The sequence below is a fragment of the Hippocampus guttulatus genome, chromosome 7 (assembly GCF_054856545.1).
Source record: "Hippocampus guttulatus isolate MCC_2025c chromosome 7, RoL_Hgut_1.0, whole genome shotgun sequence".
NCBI classification, from domain to species: Eukaryota; Metazoa; Chordata; class Actinopteri; order Syngnathiformes; family Syngnathidae; genus Hippocampus; species Hippocampus guttulatus.
In genome coordinates, this window is record NC_141267.1 from 21,436,887 (window position 1) to 21,460,743 (window position 23,857).

The window sequence follows — 23,857 nt, forward strand, 5'->3', positions numbered from 1 at the left end:
TCTTTAAATTCAGACGGGAATCGAATGGCCACCAGGCCGTTGCTTGTCTATGTGCGCTTTGACTTCGACTGTGCGAAAAGTCCCGGTGCTTGTTCATTATCCTCTGCGATTGATTGGAAGAATTGAATTGGAATATTGGGGTCATCCTCACTTGAACTCTGAATTTGATCCAGACCCGCTTCCTTGCGAGAAACCACCGAAATTGCCTAAAGCGGTCGCCAGCACCGCAGCACACGAGTTGTTGCGCTGACTTGCATGGCGGCGGCGACTTTCTGATGACACCTCGACATCCGCTGTGATGGATGGCTAAAACAAGGCGCCGTGCGCGGCGCGCGCGTTATTTAGCGCGCGGCATGCAAATGTTTACAGACGTGCGGCAGTAGATGAAGATAAGCGCAGAAGTGCGACGTGTCCTTGAGGCTTTGAAAAGTAGATCCATTTAGATAGAAAGCAAGACGAGGAGGAGGATGGCTCTCATATCTACGCCGCCTTTGGAGATAGCATCTTAGTCGAGTAACTTGAATGCTGATGACGATCCAATTACCACAGACACCGACCATATTTGGAGGCAGGACTACTTACTTTTTTTTTTTTTCCAGCTTTAGTTAATGACTACTTTTTTTAACCATTGGTTCAGTTCAAAGTCATGTTCTCATGAATTTTTCTGTAGGACAAAAGATATATCTTTTATAAAACTCACCTATTCGCAACATTAACCAAAGCTGATGATCTTTTTTTGTCCGTATTTTTTTTTTCTAGACAAGTCATATTTTCTTGCAATTATTTTTTCCATGAAAAAGTTGTATTTTATGCCCACCAAGAAAGTCCCATTTTTTTTCATGTAAGTTTTATTTGTTTATGCTGCGAACAAACCTTTTTTTGTTTTTGTTCCCCCCCCCCCTCATAAAATCAGTACATTATTAAAAAAAAAAAATTGTCATGTTTGATCGTAAAAAAATGTCCAATTCACTCACCAGAAACAACAACAAAAAAAGGCTACTGCTAAGAGGTCAAAATCGCAATATCTTCTAATATTTAGTTTTTTCTTCTTAATACGGAAGATTGGCAGAAGTTTTTTTTTCATGGAAGTCTAAAAAAAAAAACAGCTTGGAGGAAGATGAATGACATGGAAAAAAAAAAATAGAGGTCGCCGCAAAGCCCCTCTGTTCCCGCCATCCGGTTTGTCAAAACGTGCTAATGCATTCGCGCTCATGGCCGGCCGCCATTTTGTGTACGTTTGAAGGCGAGGACGGGCGCAGCATGTTAGCGGCTAATTAGCTGCGCGGGGCTGGCCAAATGGGCCTCGGCGGATGGACGTGCATGTGGGCCTCGTCAATACAATTAGAGAAACGCCGCACTGACGAATACACAAATCAGTTCTTATTGATTGACAGAGGAAAAAGTCACTTTTTTTAAAGAAATAAGTGCGAATCTCATAGGGAGAAATATCTAAAGCAGTCCGTGCTTTGGAAGGAATATTTAGGCCACGCTCAACAGAAATAAAATGCAAAGAACGAAAAAGGTGCAATATTATGAAACATAGAGCGGCATTTTTTTTTTTCGTCAGAAAAGTCATATTTTTGGAATCCCTTTTTGTGTTTGTTTCTTGTCTTGCTAATTAAAAAAATAATCAATCAACCATGCCAGCGCTGCCAAAAGGTGTTGGTGGCGGTCCTCAGTGAGCGCCCGATAGTAAGCGCGAGATGACCCGAGCAGGTCGGCATCTTAAATACTTTTTATTGCTCGACTCCCCTTTTTAACGCTGTTAAAATATGCAAAGAGGCTAACGCTAAGCACCGCTGCCTACATTATTTATCCCACTGGGAGAAAAAAAAAAGTGTTTTATCAGCGCTTAAGCTTAACTTCACTTTTTGAACATAGTCACACTAACCAAAAGTGGAGTGTGAATGTTGGCGAATGTTTTTTTTTTTGCTCCCCTCTCCTTACTCTCTCCCATGTTTGCTTAAAAAGCGCAAGGCGGGCAGTTTCGAATGGAATGGCTGCGGGCGATGCGAAAACCCAAAGATTCAGATCATGTTACACGTGATAAAATAATCAGGCGATAATAAAAATAATGTTTTATATGCAGTGTATAAAGGGGCGGCACGGCTGTCGACTGGTTAGCCTGCCTGCCTCACAGTGCAGAAGTGCAGGGTTCGATTCTGGCTCTGGCCTTCCTGTATGGCATTTGCATGATGCTAATCATTAGCTCAACCTAGCATTTTGTCTTCTGCGTTAGCATGAAGCTAAAGGGACTTTCCAAAAGCAACACTTTATTTGTATTTTATGTTTGACAGGAAACTTAAAGTGGGACATCATAGGGCGCTCGTGTCGGAAATTCGGATGCAAGTGTCTGACTTTGAGTAAATTGAATATATTTAAAAATATGAAAGAAATGGCAACTACTACGAAAGTATGTTTCAATGAAGGTCAATGCAATACAGAAATCCGCTTTTGGGGCGGGGGAGCCTGCTTGAGTGCCAACTGAACAGATGACCGTGGGCGTCTTCATGCCCCCCCCCCCCCCCACACACACACGTGCGCTTGCCAGGCATGGCGACTGCAAAGTGACAGGTCAATTGGTCATTTGTGCTCGGTTAAAAAGACCAGAGAGGCTCGCTAGCACGAGCGTGCTAAAAGCTCTTTACTGCAAAGTAGTCCCTTCAGCGTGTGTGTGTGTGTGCGTGCGTGTGCGCGCGACTTGTTAATGGAAGTGGCTCTCCACTCTGACAGCAAAGAGCATCAAGCACCAAGCCTAAGCGGAGCACCCGACACGTGTACAAAAACAACTCGAAATTTTGGCTCTCAAGAAAAGTTAGCCCTGAATTAGCCTTTCATCGTGACTCATCAGGGAATTGAAGTACATTTCTTGATTTATTTTGGACATATGACATGTATTTGATATATCTTGTGAGGTTTTTTTTTTGTTTTAGTTTTTAAATGTATGTTTGAATTTATTTCCCATTTTATACTTACTTTTGCTTATTTTGTCATTGTTTTAATACTTTGGTTTTATTTTTATTATTTGATTTCAATATGTTTAGTTCTGATTTTCGTTAATCTTGTGTTCGTTTTATCTTCCCCATTTCTGTTATTTTTTTCCTTGAATATTATGTATTATTTCTGATGTTTTAAACATATAATTCACTTCATTCCGTATTTTGGTTTTCTTATTTTGAGCTTTTTTCCAGTGCAACTGGTGAATTTTTAAATGCATTTTTTTTCTATTTTCTAAAACATTTTTCCTTTTTCAAAATCTAGGTCATGATTTCTATTTAATTTCTGGTGATGGGAACTAGATGACTATGCGGCAGGACACATAGCTGCGTGTGTACGTGTGTGTGTTTGTGAGTGTGGGGGGTTGAGATGTCAGGTGGTTGTGTAGGTGTTAGATGAGACACGCGTTGGGTTCGTTTTCCGAGCAGCAGCAACATGTCAGGTTTTGCAGAAGACGAGCGTCTTTGAAGTAAGGATAGCAGACAGCTTCGCTCCGGGCCGCGAGCAGGGCTTCCATCCCATAATAATATTAATGACAGTAACAATACTACTAAAGAGCCGCTGACATGTCAACCGCTGTCGTCTTTTTTTTTTTTTTCTTCCTTCCTTCTAGTTGCGGGCCTTTCGGCGAAAGCGCTTTGCCCGGGGTAAAAAAAAAAAAAATGCACATGAAGAATCCTTTTGATCGAGTTTTTACCTTCAAGTAACCTCACACAACATTTAGTGCGTGTAAGCACTTTTTATTTTTCTTACTGACCACGCATTTCCTGGATATTCCATCAAAAACTCCTTTTCTGCAGCTCTCCTCCTCCTCTGCAAATTTGCACATTTACCGACCATCGACACACCGTTTTATACACAATATTGACATATTTAATGTTCCATATGCAATGTTATATACAGTAGATCTCGAATGTTCTATACTACTCCAACGTAGCATATTTACATCCTGTTTCAAGACAAATTTCTTCATCCACCCATCCCTCCATTTTCCAATCAGCTGATCCTTTGGGCCGTCGGCGGGGTGCAACCTGAACTGGTTGCCAGCCAATCATGGCACATTAGTTCATCCATCCATCCATCCATTTTCCGAACCGCTTGATCCTCACTGGGGTTGCGGGGGGGGGGGGGGGGGTGCTGGAGCCTATCCCAGCTGTCTTCGGGCAGTAGGCGAGGGACACCCTGAATCGGTTGCCAGCCAATCGCAGGGCACACAGAGACGAACAACCATCCACGCTCACATTCACACCTAGGGACAATTTAGAGCGTCCAATCAGCCTGCCATGCGTGTTTTTGGAATGCGGGAGGAAACCGGAGTACCCGGAGAAAACCCACGCAGGCCCGGGGAGAACATGCAAACTCCACACAGGGAGGCCGGAGCTGGAATCGAACCCGGTACCTCTGCACTGTGAAGTCGACGTGCTAACCACTGGACCACCGGGCCGCCCCACATTAGTTCATATAAATCTTAATCAGCAGAAAGACTCAAAGTGCTTCATATAGTTCACGCACATTAACGACATCCCCTGACTTAAACCCCGGCAGGGCAAGGAAAGACTAATAACTATAATGTTCTATACAACGGAAATGCATCATATCCAATGCCCTCGACACATTTAATTCACGGTATTAACATATTTTTTGATTGTACAACTTGACCATCTTAGTTATTGTTTGATACAATTCTAATGTAGCATCTGTGCATCATATGTAATGTTCCATACAACTCTAATCTATCATTTATTGTTCCATACAACTCTTAAGGTGCCATTTGTAATATTCTACATCACTTACTGTATGTAGCAGTACAGTCATACCTCTGTTTTCGACCATAATCCGTTGCAGAAGGCTGTTTGGAAAACCGATTTGTTCGAAAACCGAAACCACACTCTTTTTAAAAAAAAAAATCTTTATTGAACACGTCTGCTCACAATGGAACGCTACACGAGCAAGCGTCGCTTTCTCGCCTGCCCGAGGGAGCGTCACTTCCTCGTGTAAGGAAGGCGAGAGGAGTCAAATGGCGTATTCAAGTGCGCTCAGTTTGGTCGAGAATCGATTTTCCGTCGTAATCCGAGGCATGAAAACCTCGAAATTTTTGGTCGAAAACCGATTTAGTCGAGAACAGAGACGTTCGAAAACCGACTGTATATGTATATGTTCTATGCATCTCCAATGTGCCATATTGACTCTACATATTTACTCTTCGATCAAACTATATTTGTTATTTTTCATGTCTTTGTGCCTAAAGCAAAATATTCCATCATATTTCATGATTTATACACCTAATATAGCATTTTTACATTCTATGTAATGTCCATCTTGTGCACCTTCCATTTAAGGCTAATTGGAGTGTGGTAATGTTCTATCCAACTCTAATAGAATACAATACATTTTTATTTAGATGTATCATCTGGGCATCACATTTCATGTCTATGCATCTGAAATGAAGCATATTTACATGATATTCAATCGCTGTAATGTAGGATATTTACATCCTACTTAACAAGTCAACTTATTTACATCTTTCTAAGTGACGGCCGTGGCAGCAAAGGACTATGAATAATTCTCATGTGCGCTGAGGCGAGCCATCCGCTTTCTTTTTTTTAGAGCGACTCATTTGTGTGCGCTCGATCCCTGTACATGACCCCCCCCCCCCCCCCCCCGGCACCCCTCCCCACCCCGCTTTAAAAAGACAAATAGCGCAGGCCAAAACTAATTAGCAACCAGGAAGTAGTTAGACGCCCTTTGAAAAATCCATCCTGAGGCGGGATTTCATTGTAGGGACAGCGAGGAGATAGCCTCCCCCACCCTCATTAAGGGGGAAGGGGGGCGCATTCCTAGAGGGGTGCAAGACCTGAATCCCCCCCCGCCCCCCCCAAAAAAATCGTCCCCCGCTCTCTCCCTCTCCCCCTTCGGCACAAAGTGCAAGGACGCATGTGTCGCAGCGCACCAGCCCAGTCGGGCCTGACACTCGTACCACCTCTGGCGTTTGGAAAGTCCATGCGGACCTCCAGGAGACAAGAGCAAGGACGCCAAAGCTGCTTCCTCTGCTTCTCCGCCAAATTAAAAGTGTTCAAATGTGCCACTTCCTGCTCCAAGGTTACCATGACATGTCACTGGTAGACTAAAGAAACACACACAGACACACGCACACACAGCAAAATACTCTTGTAGAATCTGTCACATTCTCACCTATTAGAAGTCATATGTTAGTTGATTTGTGAGACGTTTCTGTCAAAAAACAAACAAAATAAACTGAGTTCATGTTGAATTTTGCAACCCGTTTAGGTGGCGCACAATATGGGCCTGAAGTGACTGATGAATGTTGCACCATCTCGAAAAGCAAAAAAAACAATAAAGGGTCACAGGGCACTGATTAGCCCATTTGTTGATTAGTCCCGGCAGCATAGATGTGCAAATTGTACACGCGACTACCCGTTTATGCAGCGTATCTTGGCATCACCCCACCACCGCCATCCCACCCATGGTTGTCCCTCGCGGCTGGCTCGTTCCCGTGGCAGCCAACGGCCTCGCCTGGCGTTCATTAGCCCCACACTCGGCAATCAGGCCACAGGGCCGGGGGGGGGAAGAGTGAGGGGGCGATGCCCCTCCTTAGCAAATCACGTTCCCTCTAAGCGGCGGACTTCCTTAATTAGGCTCCATTAGCATCTAGCATGTCACGAATGGACACCGTGACTTTCATCTGGAAAGTTCAAATGGAAAAATAGCATAACAAAGTTAACTAAAACAATGCTTTAAGTTGGGGTTTCTATGACAGCCCGTTTAGGCAGCAATCGAGATTTGCTGAATTAATACAACCCTCTGATGGATTCTTCTAAATGTAAAAATGCACAATTTATGGCAGAAAAAAATAGACTGAAGCGAAACAGCCCCTCTGTGTTGGTCTCTGCAGCCCGTTTGGACAGAAAACTAGTTAGGTCTGATTTTGAGATCTCCTCCAGAGGCGTATTCACAAATCCAACCAAAAATAAAATGTTGACTTAAAAAATAGACTTTACATTGTGTTTAACTTTTTCCACACAGAATGTTGAACAGCGCAACTTGTTTAGGCAGCAAACTAGATGGACTTGAATTCATGACACCCATCGGTGGTTCCTTATGCATGCAAACAAAAACCTAAACACAACCACTCTCAACGCTATAAGTATTGTGTATGTCTGTGTACTTTCAGTTTGGTTTTCTAATGCAGCCCGTTTAGGCAGTAGCACCCTAGATGTCCCGAATGAAGTCAACCATTTGGTGGTTCTTTCCACCCTCAACAAAATAAATAAATACATTTAAAAAAGAGCATTTAATGAGTTGTTGTTGGTTCAACAAAATCTGTAATGCTTCAATCAACATTTCATGTTTCGTTTGTATTTTCTTTGCCAGCACATCCAGGCGTCAAACTAAATGAATACACAAAAACGAATCCGATTTTTGTGTTGAACTAACAAAAATGCAATTTATTGAAGTGAATAATGATTTCTTTTGTGGACTTTCTGTTGTCTTTTTTTTTGGCGACGCGCATTTGTCATCAAGCCGATTTCAGCATCCGCAATCGGCTCTTTTGTTGCTCCTCCGCCATTTAGCCCGTTGGCCCGCCGCCTCGTCTTCCTTATGATTATTACTGCCACGGCGAGCGAGACGAGCGGCGTAATGACAAACTCGCCATTCGCTTCACGCGCCGCCGCTAATGGCGCGTTTGCCTCCCTCATGCTAATGCCGCAGCCGCCACGGTGTTTGCGCGCCTTTTATTTGGCGCGCCGACGTGGCGCCGCAGTCGGCCCGCGTTGATGCCTCGCATGTATTCATGGCGGCGGCGCGGGTCAGAGCGTCACAAGCCGGCGGCCTGCTGTTTTGATTCAGGGCGCGGCGGGCATACGCGCCCACCTGACACCAAATGAAACGGGAGGCGCTAACAGCGGCTAAATGAAAGATTTGCTATGGCGACAGGCGTCCGCTCCATGTTGACGTTGCTCGCTGGGCAAAGAGCAGCCGCCTGCGTGATTGTCTTTTTTTTTTTTTTTTTTTTTTTCCTCACTTGACATTATTTGGATTCACATAAAACAGTCAGATTGCAAACACCACATGGAACTCTTTTGTCGACATCAGCGTCAGTGTAAGCAGCATACGATTCGGAACAGTGGGGATATTAAGGTAGTGTTTTGACAATAATAGAGTGACATTTTTTTCCCCTTTTGTATTTTATATTGGAAAAGTATCTTATTTAGCATTGAACAAAGCAGTTAGTATTGTAAAGCGGGCGTGATGATCTGAGGCATTTAGATGAGGCTTGTTTTGTTTTTTGTTTATTTGTGCGGAGTGATCTTGCCCTGACTTCATCTATTAACATAAAAACATTTTAATGTTGCCACTTGGGCGGCAGATGTAGCGCACATGTGGGCCCACAATGACCATCATCATCATCATCATAACGGGCGGCCATCATCATCACCGTCACCGGCTAATGCTTAACATTAAGAGGCCGGCGCATTAAGATGCCTCTCTGGTTCTCTTTGGTGGCTGCTCAGTGTGGGCCATCGCTGCGAGTCATGTGACCGTGTGGCGACGGCGGCGGGGTTGCGTTCATGTCATTAGCACTTTGGCCTCACAGCAATAATTAGCACAGTGGCTGTGTTACTACACCAACTCATTTCAAGACATTTTGCCCGATACTATTTCTGGCCAAGATGTTTTTTTTCCCTCGAGAACGGACCCATGAAAATGTTTTAAAAGAAATAGAATTTTACGTGTTTTTCTTAATTAATTTTTAACATTTTATTTATTTACAAAAAGCATCACTTTTTATTTAAAAAATGAACAAGTGTTAAACAAAAATCTCAAAAGATATGTTCCAAATCTTATAAAGTTTTCTTTTTTTTTTTTTTTTTTTACAAATTAAAAAAAAAAAATACAAAACTCGCCATCTTTATTTCTTCTCCAAAAATGACATTCTTTGTGAAAAATGTTTTTCCAGTGGAAAAAGTTCCTTTTTTGGGAGTCATCCTTTTATAAATTTGAAAATGTGCGGCCTCCACCACCATGAAGATGATCATTTATTTGTGTTTGGTGGGTGCCGAATGTGAGCCACTTGAAGCAATGAATTATGTTAATGTTTGCGGGGGCTGGGGGCGAAGGCTGCATTCATTTCATTAGCACTTTAGCCTTAGAGCAATAATTAGCAGAGTAGGTGTGTCACAAGCAATCATGTTGCCGCGCTGCACTTCATTATTCAGATTTTTGGCGGGAGAGAAAGGGAGGGACGACATAACCCCCCCTCTCCCCCACCGCGTGACACGAGTCGCCCACGGTCGACAGGAATGAGATGGCGGGTCGAGGGCACGTGACGCGCCTGCTGGCAGCGGCCTGGCATATCCACGGCTCACGTTGGCCACTAATTAGCACAAAGTAGCTGGTCAGCGCAGGAGGGCGCGGCGCTAACGAGCGGTCGCTCGACTCCGCCGGCGAGGGGCGTAGGGTGGAGGGGGGGGGGCGACTTCCTGTCTTTGGCCCTGATTAGCCCGACGACGCCATGGGGCGGAGGTGGAGGGCAGGGGTGAGGGGATGACAGAAGAACAAACAACGCTAGCTCTCATCTTCCAGGATGACGATTTTTTTTTTTTTTTATCGACTCATCTTGTCAACATGTAAACTAAGAAAAAGAGGCAACATCAAGCAATGCTAATGTCCTATAATTTGCTCTTGATGTTGTTAATGATGTTTTAATACAGTTCTGGTTGGGGGGGAAAAAATAATGGGGGCAAAAAAACCTGCAAAGTTAAGGGATTTTTTTCAACAAAATGTCACATTTTTTTGGGAGTATTTTCACTGAGGACAACCCCCCCCCCCCCAAAATTTTCCAGAGTGTTTTTTTTCTTTGAAAAAAAAGTTTAAAAATAAAAAGAGATTATAAACAAAAATAGGATTTTTTTTCCTGGAAAAAAATACTTTGTAAAGTATTACTTATAAAATTTTACAACATATAATGGTGACTATTTTTCCATCATCTCCCAGCTACATTATATTGTATTATATTATATTGCATTATATTATGTAGACACCAGCACGACAACAAGTCCCAGTCCCTGCTGTGAAAAAAACTTGTCTTTGTGTTTCAACTGTAGCAAAAGTCTTGCACAGTGTGTTTCTTTGTATGCTTAAATGGAGCGTGTGAAATTGCCAGCATTTGAAATGTAGACCGCGTAATTGCGTATGGACCCAGATAAGGAAATATTTTATTTCCCCGGAAATCTACTATCGCTGTGTGTGTGTGTGTGGGGGGGTGACCATGTGCCAGAAACAACCAGAATGTGAGAATCAAGTTGTAATATTTTACAACAGTCATTTTTCATTGGGATTGAAAACTGTTGTTAAAAAAAATCTAAAAAAATGAAAGCTTGTGTGCAAAAAACTAATCAGAATAAATTTGTAGTCTTTGGGCCTTTTTTCAAAATGTCCTTTTTCATGTTCAATAAATTCATCTATTTTGAAACCGTTTTTTATGGGGAATGAAAATTGATGCCGATTTTTCGAGACAAATCAAATAATGTGAATATTTTCCTGAAAATATATACACGTTGACCTTTTTCCAATTAAGTTATATTTTTCATGAAGGTATGAAAATTGCTTTTTACTCTAGAAAACATTTTTTTTCTTGAAAAGATGTCGTGATGTTCTTAAATTGAAAAAACATTTAAAAAATATTTGAAAATAAAATTTCCAAGCAAAAAAAATATGTTGAACACAACATGTAATGTGACAACAATAATTGTTCTTTTTTTCAAGAAAGGGGAGAAATAAAAAATCTTTCAAGACCAACAAAAGCGTAGTTGTTTTTAATCATGGCATGACCGCCATTTGTGATTGGACGCTGAGCACCCCTAAAGCTAATTTGCTATTTCTTCCCCCGTTGAGCATCGGTTGTTACCTTATTTCAAATCTTGAGCCTGATCCCTTGTGCCATAAGATTCATTGGTGAATCATTTGCAGAGGGTTAAAAAAGAAAAAAAAGTGAGCTGAGACACATTTTGCTTAATTACGGCGTCGGCACGCACGCGTGCGTGCATACAAATAGCTCATCAGCCCGCCGCTTCATTTGAAAAAGCACGAAGACGAGCGGTTGTTCGTCGGCTCCATGACGAACGACGGGGCGCTCTTATGAATAATTCTCAAATCCTCGGCCATCAACTTTTAAAGATATCGTAAATCGTCTTTAAGTAGCCTCGCTGGTTTGGGCGGGGGACGCGCCGCGGATGCTAATAAAGCCCAAACAGGCTACCTTGATGGAAATGTGACCTCGGCAAAAAAAAAAAAAAGGAAAAATGATTAATTAATGAAAACTGTCATCTTGATAAAAAATTTCAGGAGCACGGTTGTCACTGATTGCCTTCACTTTTTGCGTGTTATTGCACTTTTTTTAACAGCATGAATCTTCCAAATGAGATCATTACCAGGTTATTGGCTGTCGCGGAAGGGAAAAATAACATCCGCGAGTCGACCTGACAAAACGACTCGTCGCATCCAGCAAAGCCTACGCGAAGCAAATGCAAAGTCCGGACTGATCGCAACTCGTATAGCAGAACCTCGATTGGCTTCCGAAATTTAATTCAGGCAAACCGCAATCTCGAAGAAATTTCAAGAAAGGTCCTGAAATTTTCCAAGACGCATTTCTCTGGGAAAAAAAGTTGATATATATATATATTTTTTTACATGACAGAAAGTCTTGTTTTTCTTTGCCCGGAATTGTCTATTTTCCCGAAGTCAAGGAGTGGTAAGGCGCGCACTTGCTTGCTCTTCGCACATTGGCGGAGCGTTCTTGCACCTCTTAAGCATTTCATTAGCGCCGTACGGACGCTCCGTTTAATTAGCGCGCTCGTCGAGGATAAAGGCCAGTCCAGAAGATTATTTACTCTCTTTAATGGAGGCTCTCCGCCGCTAAAGGTTAACGCTACCCCGCCATATCGTTTACCGCGAGAGAGGATAAAGAAGCCTTGCCGTCTAATGGGGGGCGGGGGGGGGGGGGATGATGTTCAAAGCCGCATCTGAAGCTCCGAAAACTTTGCTTCTTACTCAGTGAGTCCTCGCTTATGTCATATATTCATCTTTCATGTGAAAGCTTTCGAAATACATTTCTTGGAATCAAATCAGATTTTGGCAGCAGGGTGATTGGCACCGATGAGCATGTCCGCCTCACAGTGAACGCGAATGGTTGTTTGTCGATATGTGCCCTGCGACTGGCTGGCGACCAGTTGAGGGCGTACCCCGCCTATCGACCGAAGACAGCTGGGATAGGCTCCAGAACGCCACCGTGACCCTCGTGAGGATGAAAACCTTTTTTCCAGTCCTATTTAAAAAGCACGACAAAGTTTTATGGGTCTAAAAGAAGAAAAAATGCATTTCCTTGTTTTGTTTTGTTTTTAAATTTCAAGAATTTTTTAATATTTGATTTTCCAAGATTTTATGCATTTATTAAAATGTCTTTTTTCTTAAAATTAAAACCACTCAGTCTTTCCTCCCCAAAAGTATAAATATATAATAAAAAAATAAAGGGGAAAAACTAATCAAATAATGAAAAAAAATTTTTTCTTTCTAAAAAAAAAAAAAAAGCACTTGATTTTTTTTTTTAAACGGGGGGGGGGGGGGGGGGACATCGACTCAGGTGAGGCGCTGTACTTTTTCAGAGGCTTCCGTCTAATCCGGGGATGTAAAACTGATCCGTCCGTTTTAACGTGACAGAGTGCGAGTGGTAAGCGCTGACCTCGCCTTTGTCTTCATGGTGCACTGATTAAAAGCACGCCAACGTCAGCCTGGCGACTGAATAAAAATGGAAATGGAAGCACTATCTGATTTAATCCTTTCTGAGGAGGAAGAACTCTGAGGAATTGGAATATCCCACCGCGGAGATAATAAATGTGACCATTTCATCGGCGTAATCTTCCGACATCTCCCTTTGTGTGATGCTTATGTGCAAAATGGCCACCGTGTGTGATCCGGAAGGGCCATCAAGACGTCAATCTGATTTTTTTTTTCCTCTCTCTCTCCTTTGTGTGTGTGTGTGTGTGTGTGTGAGAGAGAAAAACCCGACTTCTATTCAGAAGAAATACCTTTTTATTTAAAAAAAAGAAGCCTTTTTTTCCCCACAAAAGCGACTTGTTTTCTCTATTTCTTGCAAACAGAAATTTTTTCTTCAATGAGTCATGTAATATAAATAACAAATGTTACTTAAGCCCCCTCAAACATAAAAATCTAGAAAAAAAATTATCTTTTGTGAAAACAGATCAACATTTTTTTTTCGCAAATGTTTGTCTACTAACAAAAAATTTAAAATATTTTTACCTACAATGTTTTATCGACAACTTACTTTGTGTGTATATCTATCTATCTATCTATCTATCTATCTAGCTATCTAGCTAGCTATCTAGCTAGCCGAGAACTAGCTAGCTAGCTATGTAGCTAGTTTTCGGCTTTTGCCTGGTCACTAATCGTTGCATCCCGCGCTCCCGTTTTTATGACAAGCTACCAGCCAGTCAAACGCCTTCATTAGGAATTCATATCTGCTGGCCTGCGTTAGCATTTGCCAGATGGCAACGCTGCGCTATCAAAAGCTAATGATGATCTCGTGGTCAAATTAAGAGTGTATTAAAATTCACTTCATCTGATTTGCGGGTAGGACGGGGGAAGGGGGTCGATGCATCCTTGATGAGGAACGCGTGAAGGCTTCACTCAATTCACATGGTCAAAATACAGCAACAAGTATCAGACACAAATGGAAGTTGAAGTAAAAGCTGAAGCTACACTTAATTGTTATATTGTTATATATCTTTTTTCCGAGCATATGTCATTCTTCTTTTACGTGATGTCGGCGGAGGAACCCGCCCAGTTTTGAGAAATGAATGCCAGTTGGTCCTATCAGAATTTTTTGGTTTGTGCGAGTGTGTTTTGTTGGAGGCGTCTATAAGCAGATGTTGCCTGGTAAGAATTATGACTTGTTGAGCAGCGCGCGTGTCGCCGCTGTGAAAAGTTGTGCCAGATAGTGTCGGCCCACCGCCACGCGCCGCATTTCCCATTTATTTATTTATTTATAGGCTGGTCCCGTCGACAGGCTGATAACATTTTGTGCAGGATTAATGTCCCAATCGCCGCTTCCTCTTCCTCCTCCTGAAACGTCAACGTTAATGACCTTGATCTAAATCAGCAGGAGGCGTGGAGACGCTCTTATTACCCGCAAACGTGGCCGTACATCAGACGCCCGCTCGTCACGCCGACGGCGATATCTGCCGCATCGGCAGATCTTTTTGCAGCGTTACCGACCGGCCAAACGGAAGCCCAGTCACGCAACGCTAAGGATAGTCAGCAAATTGCCGCCATGCTCTGCTCACTCACGCACGGTGACCAAAAGTAAACATGTTCATTTTCAATTGTCCGTCTGTTTGGTAAGCGTATTTTCAATTGGGAAGCAATCAGACAATCGCTAGGATGGCCTTGGAACGATGTTTTGGAATGACAAAAATGATCCTAAACTGGCCAATCACACCAATAAGCCAGAATTACTTTTTTATTTGTTGAGGGGGTTTTGTTTTTTGTGGGTCTACTCAGAATCGACATACTGGTCATATTTCATGTTGCTCATTAAAACTGTCTTTGAAGGCTGAATTTTCTAAATTGTCGAGGTGCAACTGGCCGAAAATGACCCGAAATTGCTACTTGGTCTCAAAATGGCCGACTTACTGTGACTTTTCAGGTGTGACTTAATGAGTCTGTTTTTCTGTTGTGGTTTTTGTTGATGTAGTTGTGATCGACACATCTACCAAGTTTCATGAACTTTTCAAAATGTCAGCTATATAAGTACGCTCATTCATCAGGGAACATATTTTCTTGTGAGCTGGTGGACATGTGCGAGCTAATTGGCGTTTTAAACGACTTAATTGGTCTGCTCTCCTTGAGAAGCGCCAACAACAACAATTAGGCCGGCGCTGATTGCTGTGATGGAAGCCGTATTTCACAGAAAACAGCGCCAAGGCCAACTTTTACAAGCCTCATTCCACGCAAATGCGCGCTCATTAGCAAAAAAGGCAGAGTTCGTAGAAGGATAGAAAAACGCTAATCCGCACATTTGTTTATAGATGAATTATTAGGACTGATTGTTTTTCTCCATATCAAGTTGTTATGTCGTCATACATGTAAAGGCCGGATTCTATTTTCCAACCAGCGGGGGCAGATGGGGGGCGGGGGGGGGGGAGTGGGGAGGGGTAAATGAAAACAGCTTTCAGCTAGCGCAGTTAGCGCCACCTTGGCACGTTGTTAATTTTATGAAACCAAATAGCACGATTTACCAAGTTAAGGCGTCAAAGCCAATGTCATGCTCATTAGAGTCAGAGGACCTTGTGCGTTGGCAGCAATTGTATGTTTGAGAACAGAAGGCGGTTCATGTTTAGCACAACAACACATGTCGGACTTGTTAGTCAGAAGAGGTGTTGTCTTATGTCAGCTCAAATGTGTTTTTCTGCACCACAGAGCATGACCATTAAGTGTTTGTATTTTATTTGTTGGTTGTTTCTGTGCCCTCTCAACAGTGTTGGGTTGCGCGTGTCAAAAGGAGACATGCTAGTCGAATTTCACACGGGCCTGCGTGTACTGCGATAAGGCAAATGGATTCATGAAATGAGATTTGATGCTTTGATCGCTTCGCTGACACTTGGATAACTGGCGCAAATCGTAAGGTCATAGGTCATTTATGGCAACTTCACTTATTTCAGCGGATGGCGCGTTTGAAGTTAGCACGTCTTCGTAGCCCAAATGCGGAACTGATGCGCGCATATAGTCCATTGGGCTTTTATGGCCCGAGTGTGACCCTGGAATTGACCGACTCCTAAAAGACGCACCGCGAGTTGACTCCTTAAAATGTCTCAGTCCACTTCCACATGCTTACTTTAAAAAAATCAGCGCTCTTTACTTACATATAACATTTTTGTCACGATGAATGTCTGCTAATTGACAGTGTGTGGTGTGTTTTGTGTGTGTGTATATATATCTATATCTATATATCTATATAGATATAGATATATAGATATATGTTTTTTTCTTTTTCCAGAGTACCACTTTTCTATTTTTCAAATCCATGTGAGGGTGATTATTTCTATTATACGGGCTAATTATGTCTCCTTTTATTTGGATTTCTGCTCTCTCCTTTGATATTTCATATGCTTATTATCTCCTTTCCTTTTGTGGCCGCTGATGAGCGTCAAGCTGCAAATGAACAGTAATTGCCGCCCCGATGCTTTGATCCCTCAATGTGCGCGAGACTCTTCGCAGCAGTGACGCACATTAGCAAAAGCACACTTTGTTTCTTTTTTCATTTTTTTTTTTTTTTTGTCTGTGCTTGAAACACGCTCGCAGGACAATTGATATGTCCATTTGTGCCCCTTATTCTAATGAATGTCATTATTACTGTGGAAAAATAACACCGAAATTTGCCAAGACGAGCTTCGATTGTCATGAAGAAACAGGCTTCATTCGGCCGTGTTCCCTCACAGGAGTTCGTCGGTTCACCCCAAATGGGTTCTTGAAAGTGCTTTGTTCATCTAGAAATGCCCAACCAATTTCATGTTGATCAGTCGAACCGAGTGAATGTTTTTTCTAACTTTAAAGCCCTGGAATTCATTAAAAAATGTCTGAAAGACAATCTGAAACAATGGTCCGCAGTCAGTAAAGGGTGGAGTGCTCTCTCCGGGTCGGGGATGGGATCTTACCCCAAATGGTAGAGTTGAAGTACCTTGGGGCCGATGGAGCAGGAGATCAACAGGCGAATCGGTGCAGTGTTTGTTGTGATGCGAATGTTGTTTCGGTCAGTCATGGTGAAGGAACTGAGCCAAAAGGCGAAGCCCACGGTTTACCGATGGATCTCCATGTCGAGAGGAGCCAGATGAGGTGGCTCGGGTATATGATTAGGATGCCTGTCCCACCGGCAGGAGGCCCCGAGGACAACCCAGGACACGTTGGAGAGATTATGTCTCCCGGTGGACCTAGGAACACCTTGGGTTCCCCCGGGACGGGCTGGAAGAAGTGGCTGGGTAGAAAGAAGTCTGGGCTTCCCTCCGAAAGCTGTTACCCCCGCGAGTCGACCCTGAATCAGCGTCAGGAAATGGATGGATGAATGGATGACTGTCTTTCCGTTTAATTTCATACTTGAGAGTTCTTTGTGCATCCTGCTATGATAAACGTCCACCAAATTTTATCTTGAGTGCAAAAATTCGTTTTGTTGTCTAATTTTCCTAACTTTAAAAATGTATCCCAAAATGGTTTCTTCAATGCAAAAAACACTTTGTGTTCAATTTCGTGTTTCGGTTCTTGAGACTTTGTCATGCCTCTTATGATTTTACATTGATCACTGTTAATCGTTTTTGGACGAAGTAAGATAATATAGTCATTTAGAGCTTACAGTATTTTAAAGATAACTGGAGCAGACAGGTGAGCCTGATGATTTATCTGAATTGATATGTGCGTAACCACAAAGCTTTATTCATAGCCTACGGTTATCTGGCTTAATTTAGCAATTTGGGACCAAAAACAAAAGTCAGCCGTGGACATAAATAAAGATTAACCCATCTCAGTCAAGCGACGGGTGACCTCTGTGCTCTCGGTGTGCTAGCGTAGCGGTTAGCACGTCCTGATAGCGGTGCGCGCTGACCTTTAATTTCCTGGCGAGCAACAAAAAATTGTCTCCATTCTCAAACCACTTCAAGGGAGTGAAATGACCATGTTAAAAAAAAACCCCAAAAAAACAAAAGCCTCAATATGACTACATCCACTCGGGCTGGCTAAATAAACATTATCTGTGTGTCAGCGTTTACAATGTCCTGCTAAGAATACCATTACTGGTAAGGTTATTTGAGTCTTGTTGCATGCAATTAACTCAACACGCAATTATTCATTAGCGTCAATACAATTTTATGCTTTGTTCTACATGATTGCTTGGAGCTACGATAGCCTGATTTAAGTGCAACTTGCAATTTGGCGGCGGAAAAGAGAGTTGTTCTTCGGCTGCTACTTAATGGAGCAGCTTATTCTCCCGACAGGTTCTAATTTGTTACAAAAGTGTGAAATCAATAATAGACGGGCCAGCTGGCTAGGTAGTCGTTAGCAGCAATGGTTAGCTGCCATGCATGATGTGGCTTTAGCGCAAATATACATAAAAACATTTAAAATCCACAAAATACTCTTTTGTTGGTAACACTGTATCCCTAGCCAGGTAGTGTTAGTGGCTAAGGCTATCACATTCATGCTAACAGTCTAAAGCTTGCTAAATCTTCTTGTCATCTTGCTGTTTTGCTTTAGCTCTTGACAGACCACCACGAAGCATCTGCTGACTGACCTTTAAAGTTGTTCCCATCTGAACGTGATTTAGATGCTTTACCAGGGAATTAACGCACAACAACTGTTTGGGGTTTGGCTCCCATATGCACTTTATCTCTCCTCCCAAGACAAAGTAAAGCAGAATATATTAAGATCATAACATGCAAATAGAATATACTGATGGAAATGTTAAGGGGGAATTACTGACTTCACTACTGTAATGTGGTTTACCTAAAAAATAATCAACAAGCACAAGTTTTTCCATTTTAAGTTAATGTAAAATAATGTAAATGTAATATAATGAATGCTCTGGTGCTTGTGTTAGCTAATGCTAACATTATGCTGCTAAAGTGAGGCTTGGTATCCATTCGTCTCAGTGGTGTGAAGGCTCAAGGAGCGATGAAACAAATGTAGTTCCTCCCCGCATGGTTGCGCTAGTTTTAGCGGTGGCCGGTAAAATCCTGGCAAACACAAGACATGTATCAATCTCGCCACCGCTAAATTACCACCGCCGTGGCTCATTAGGCTAAAACGCATCACTAGCATCACCATTATCACCGTAATGCGTCATAAATAACTGCGGGGAGAAACAACATTCGCATCATTTGTGCTAATCATTGATTTGGAACCTTGTGATGCTCATCAGCGAATTAACAGTGTCATGTGAATATGCCATTGTTATGCTAATGCTAAATATTGACTTCTTGTTCATCGTCAACCGAAAAGCCTGTAGAAATGTTTCATTGGCGCACGATGCTTAACAAGTGGCAGCTACCTAGTAAAAAATAACAAGTTCTTCCTCCAGTGATCAAGAAAGGAGCCTAAAAGTTGAAAGGATATTTCTTATCACATAGTTAGCCAGCTAACAAATGAACAAACATTCACACTAACTATACGTTAGGCACACATAAGGATTTAAGAGCAAAATTGGGAGAAAAATGGCCTGATTGTCTTTATGTGTGCGGACATCCTAACTAAGTTACAATTTTTACAAAATGTACCCTACCTTAATCACGAACTTAAAGGATTGAGAAGCAGGGCTAACATAAGGGTGTGTGTGGGGGTGGGGGGGGGGGGGAGCAGAGTGAATCATGCGGTTTTGGTCAATTAAGATGTGACTCTGATGTCAGGGGGTTTGATTGCGATAGTTACAATGCATATCGGCAAGATCCTGATTGAACCTTTCACGATAAAACGTCAGCCATCACGTCGTTGCACATTACGAGTATTTAAATTACGTGGACGTGGGCGGCTGCCGTGATGGTGATGATAACGATAAGGAATGTCGATGATGAGTGGTGGCCTCAAAAAGTTGAAGAAAAAAAAAAAGTGGATCTGATGTGAGTCCCAGCCTTGTGATTTATTTTTGTGGTGAGACTTTGTCAGGACTCCGAACTGAAAGTCTCAATCACACATTACTGTTTGCTCAGCACTCCGCTCAAATGATGAAAAATGTCGGTAAGCTAGCAGAGAGGCGGACACAAGCTTTTTAAAACAATACAGTTTTCGGGCTTGTTTAATCACTGACACTTTCATTTTTTTAAGTCAGTGGAGCTTTGACAGCAACGGAAGCTAACAAAAAAAAAACATGGTTGATTCTTTTTTTTTCACCGCTGTACTTTTTATGTTAATATTTTTGTTGTTGTTTTTTCATGAGTTAGCTAGTTAGGTTCAGGGACTCTGGAAAACCAAACAAAAATAAAATACATCAAACTTTGGAAAATGTGTTCATATTTTTCCCCCCTTAAATATAAGTTTGTAGAGTTTGTGTTATGTTTGTGATTCATTTCTTTCATGAGTTCCTTAGATATCTTATTCTGTGTGAGGGAGCGGGTGAAATTGTGCGGGGCAGGCTTGGTTGGTCAGTTAGTCAATCGTTAAATTATGTCATATTTGATGTACAATACCGGGAACGCCGATTGGTAATAAAATTTTTGATCACCCAAAATGTGACAGTGGGAAGAGTTAGAACTGTTGCTTTGATGTTTTGTGTTTAAATTTTTCAAAATCGGATGCTGGCAAATGCTCTCCTCGGCCCACAGAGCTTAGATTTCCTCCAAACCTTTTGATTTATGACCGCATTTGTTGCACCCGCAGGCCAGACAAAACTTTTTGTGTTCCTCTGCCAAAGCAAACATGGTTTAAAGTTTTCAATCAAACAAACACGATGACTTTCTCTCTTGTCAGGACACGTCCGGAAAAAGTGAGCTTGCGTAGTAGCCGCTGCGATGCAGGTGGTTTTTAGTCGAGTGGCTCATGCACCAGCAAGTCTTGAGTGTCACGAGTAGGAATGCGCAGCTGCAACACTCGAACCTCTATCTGTTTAAAGCACATTGCAGCGGACGCTTGAATCACACGTTTTCCTCCGTGGCGACTGACTAACCCCTCTGACCCTGTACAAGGGGCACATTTCAAGGGAAGATTTCTGTAAAAAATGTAAAATTGACCAAATTATGAGGTTTCGGCCCGACACTAGTAATAGGTAATAATGTAAAAGTAATGAAGGAACAAAAGAACGAAATAAACAACCTAACTCACAAGCGCAACAAATGAACTTTTCTGAAAGTAAAAATAACGAGCAAACAAAGTGACTAATAAATGATCTATGAAGTAACTAACAAAGGAACAAACGAAGCAAGCAAAACTCAGGAAGCAACACACGGCGTTGTGCCTTTGATTTCTCGACATCCGCTCCGATGTTAGCATCGGGAGCCTAATTAGCCATCAATTGTCTTTTAGTGATGTGATGAAGTACGATCAAGTCCCCCCGGCGCGATAGTTGATAGACTTTGTCGTTAGCATTTAGTGCACTGCTCAGTGGACTTTCTTTGCGGTGTTAGCAAACATTAATGCGAACGTAGGAGCAGATTCTCGTTGAGATGCGAACGGTGAAACCGTTTGAAAGGAAAAACATTGAAGGCAACAATTGGACTGGCAATTTAGTTTGTACTAGAAGGTAGTAGCCAGCTCGCAAACACATAAACAAAAATGATGGTGAACGCTAAAACTAGCTGTTAGCTTACTTTTATGTACAGTATCTGCGTAATTAAAGAATGAATGATGATTATTTTTGCGTCCAGTCATGTGGGTCAAACATGGCCGAGTCAATTCCACCGCAGCACTGGCTAATTAATAACGTGCAGGTTGTGCAAAAATATGCAGAAAATGTATTTGGGTTGACTGTCCAGATATTAATAATGATGGTGTGGGGATAAACCGTGGCCTACTTTGGGAATCTGCATATGTAAATATTCCCGATAGGCCGCCTCCCTCCCGTATTGATTGATTAGTTTAGCGCATAAAGGTCACAGTCATAAAACACCTGCCTGTAATTAACAGCACTGCATTTTTAACCCTGACTTCTTGTTACGACGCTACCAACAAACGTACGATATACGTACTCACGCTGGTTCTGACTCGTATTAAGTCATCATGGGTAGTTTTTTTTCTGCCTTCGAAAACTGTGTACTTTGCTTTTGCGCAGTGCACGGTCGTTTCGATAAGGAAAGAAGCTACTCAAATCATAATACGCCGCCAACGCAAAGGCTAACTTCAAAATAAAAGCTCACCAAATGATGCCAATACTTTTATTGTGAAGTTGGCCCACGTGGTGCTGTCACTTACTGTACCTCCTCGACAATTTGACTTACCAGAGCTTTAGTGGCATTCCACAGCTGCAGCCAACCAACATCAAAACACCGCCATCCCAAAATCATATTCACTCGCTTCTTTTGGACGCGAGAAAACCGCAAGTTAATCACGCCACCATGGTATGATACTGCAAGTCGCCAGCGTTCGCAGCTACTGGAAGCATTGACGTCTCCCGATGTGCACGACACTTGAGTTGCATTCAAATGCGGTTGGACATTTGACATTTTACCTGGCAACAGTCAAATAAAGGGAGTACTGGCACTTATTTTTGTCCACTTAAAGCACTGGGCAGAAGTACCGTTCCGCTGCCTGTTGGTCTACCCTGATGTGGTCTGTCAGGGACATATCAAATAGGGGTAGGGGTCTTGCTCCACCTTCCCCCCAGGGGTGAGTTGGATGCGGCCTGACACCCTTGACAAGGGGCAGCAGGACGCTGGCACCCGTGCCGCAGGGAGGCGGTGGGGTGGGGGTGGGAGGGGGGTGGGGGCTGAGTCTGTGAAGTCCACCTCTCCTAATAAGGACCTTTTACCACACCAGTCATGAGACACCATTGGACCTCACCGTCCCAAGACTGGACTCTTCATTGAGCAATAGTTGGTCTCCGTTTTCCTGATTATGGAACACCGTTTTGCATATCTGGCGGCGTAACCCCAAACAACATTTTTGTCATCGTTTCAGTTCAGGTCGGCGCAAGCCAGTGTTTATTCTGCCACCACGGGAATACCAGTCCATAAAATCATTCTGAAATGGTTTCGATAGGGCACTATGTAGTGAATAGGAAGTGATTTGCAAAACAGTTTCTGTGTTTTTATGTTGGTCTCTCATCTCCTACTCTCCAGTGATTATCTTTCTTTTCGGAACACCTGAACAACAACAATGAGAGCTAACGCAAGAACGGCCCCGTTATTGGGCACGTACCCGCCAGTCATATGACATCAGTCACATGACATGAGTCAGGCTGCTCTTTGAATTTCCATACGCTGCCATCGCCTGCAGCTCCTCCCAGTGCTCATTAACGCCGCCTCGGATTTATTAAAATAGATTATGGAAATGTTAATGAAGTCATTAATGACATTAGTTAAGCAACATTGACGTGGTAGTGCTGCGTGCGCGCACGTGTGTGTGTGTGTGTGTGTGTGTGTGTGTGTGTGTGTGTGTGTGTGTGTGTGTGATTGGTGACAGGGAAGCCGCGGTGGGCGATGGCGAGCGACCGCCAGCGCTGACGTGATCCAATGTGGCCGCCGCTGTCCTCGCACCTCACGCTGCTGTCGACAGCGCTTTGCACGGACGCCCCCAGGACGAGCTGCGGCCTTTTGCTTGCGAAAAGCGCACACAGAGAGTTGACTCAAAATGGATGCTTCAAACCCAAACGGATGAAGCCTTGGTCATTTTGTGGCACCCATCTGTCTCGTGCATTGCCCCCCGCCAACCCCCCCCCCCCCCCCCCCCCCCCCCGTTCATCCTAGTTACAAACCCACCCGAAATAGGTGAGTGTACCTTTCTAAACCCTACAAAATGCATTTAAACTTATTGAAACATGACATTTTAACAAATTAAGAAGTAAAGCGTGCGTGCTTCAAGCTCTTTATTTGTCTCGCCAAGTTGAAAATTACCGTTGAACTAACATGTAAATCAAACATTGTATCGAAGTAGAAAGCAGCAGGAGGTCGTACGGGGGCGTAACAATTACTAAAAGATGGATTGAGGTGTTAACGGGGAGGAAGAGAAGATAGTAGGAGACATGAGAATACAGTACTGTTGATCATACTAAAAGTTGGTAAGTGTTAGAACAGGGGTGGGCAAACTTTTTGGCTCGGGGGCCGCATTGACTTTTAAAATTTGACAGAAGGGCCAA

The 23,857-nt window shown here is 42.8% G+C and overlaps 1 long non-coding RNA gene across 1 annotated transcript in view; it reads left to right on the forward strand.

The window, feature by feature from the left end:
* LOC147203058 (uncharacterized) overlaps window positions 1-23,431 on the forward strand; it is a 31,593-nt gene extending 8,162 nt beyond the window's left edge. The window contains exon 3 of the long non-coding RNA XR_015101356.1: window positions 23,185-23,431. This is a non-coding gene — a long non-coding RNA (uncharacterized LOC147203058). The remainder of the gene's footprint in view (window positions 1-23,184) is intronic.
* The last annotated feature ends 426 nt before the right edge of the window (window positions 23,432-23,857 follow it).